Source organism: Brienomyrus brachyistius, unplaced genomic scaffold (genome assembly GCF_023856365.1).
Source record: "Brienomyrus brachyistius isolate T26 unplaced genomic scaffold, BBRACH_0.4 scaffold832, whole genome shotgun sequence".
Lineage (NCBI taxonomy): Eukaryota > Metazoa > Chordata > Actinopteri > Osteoglossiformes > Mormyridae > Brienomyrus > Brienomyrus brachyistius.
Window position 1 is genome coordinate 388 of NW_026043107.1, and position 1,345 is coordinate 1,732.

At 40.2% G+C, this 1,345-nt stretch overlaps 1 non-coding gene across 1 annotated transcript; it reads right to left on the reverse strand.

Moving 5' to 3' along the window:
* Window positions 1–413: 413 nt before the first annotated feature.
* Window positions 414–485, reverse strand: trnad-guc (transfer RNA aspartic acid (anticodon GUC)). Its single transcript has one exon. It is a non-coding gene; the product is annotated as a tRNA-Asp (tRNA).
* Between the last annotated feature and the right edge of the window lie 860 nt (window positions 486–1,345).

Below are 1,345 nucleotides of genomic sequence, written 5' to 3' on the forward strand. Positions count from 1 at the left end.
GTTGTATCACACACAGGTTCGGAAACATTCGATGCGCATTACCGTCCCCTCCTGCACTGGAGGGTTAAGGACAACGTGATTATATCGAACCAAAATTGAAATGTGCAAGTTGACTTTCCTAGTTATACGTCTTCATTTTTATTCTGGGTTTAACAACCATGAGTTTATGACGTATTTTACATGATTAGTTGGCGACTGGACCTTATTGTTTATATCTCTTATTAAGGATCCATCCATCCATACATCAATTATCAAAACCACACACTTACAATCCGAGTCTAGTTTCATATGCTGCGCTGCTGAGCGACCCGCAGAATATTATGCATGAGTACAAGTCACAAGCCCCGTTTCCACTAACACGGGGCCGGTTCTAGCTTGGTGCCTTTTGAGACCGAGGCAAAAAGATGCAGACTCTCCCCGTCGGGGAATCGAACCCCGGTCTCCCGCGTGACAGGCGGGGATACTCACCACTATACTAACGAGGAGATGTACGCGCACTACTTTTACATCTTCAAGATAAACAGCGGATGACTACTAACATTTGCGAGTAATCAATGACTGAGCTTCATGTCATGACCATGGTGCTCAAGAGAAGAAAAAATACATAATGTACGTCCACTGATACCAGAACAACCATATAGCTTTATACTAAGACGATGATTAAACGGAAAATTCCTTTACAAAACACTGCCACAAAATCATAGTTTCGCAATATTACATCGTGCAACGGGACACAGTGTAAGTACGTGAAGTCGGTAATTAAATCAAGAAAAAAAAGTGAGAGGAAAAGAATACTTTTCTATTATCATATTTTTCTAACTGGCCAAACTGAGTCATATTTTGATTATACACACTAACAGAAAAACAGTGCAAATCTCCGGTAGTCCGTTTCACTTGCGCTCCGCTATGGGGCAGTAACAAGCAGAGCTTAAGTGTGGAAGGAAAAAAAAAACACAGGACAGCATCAATCCCAACTTCACAAACGCCGGAGATCGAGATGCTGTAAGCATGACAATTAACATCTTTATCCAAGGGAACAGCTGCAAGACACAGATGCCGCGCCTAACAAAGGTAGGATCGATTCCGAAGTTCAGGCATTTACAGACGCGGACTCTTCTGGAGTTGATTTTTTTCGGGAGATACGCATCAACTTCAAAAGTATGAACCGCATTATATCTATATCTGTTATGACGTTGTAGCTATTGATACTGATGCATCACAAAAATAATTTAAATGTTTTTTCATTCTGACATATGTTCGTTCGGACGAGGATTTTATTATATGAGATAAGTTTTAAATGAAAACTTTTTTTAATCTATATGATTAATTCTCGAATCTAAGCCAG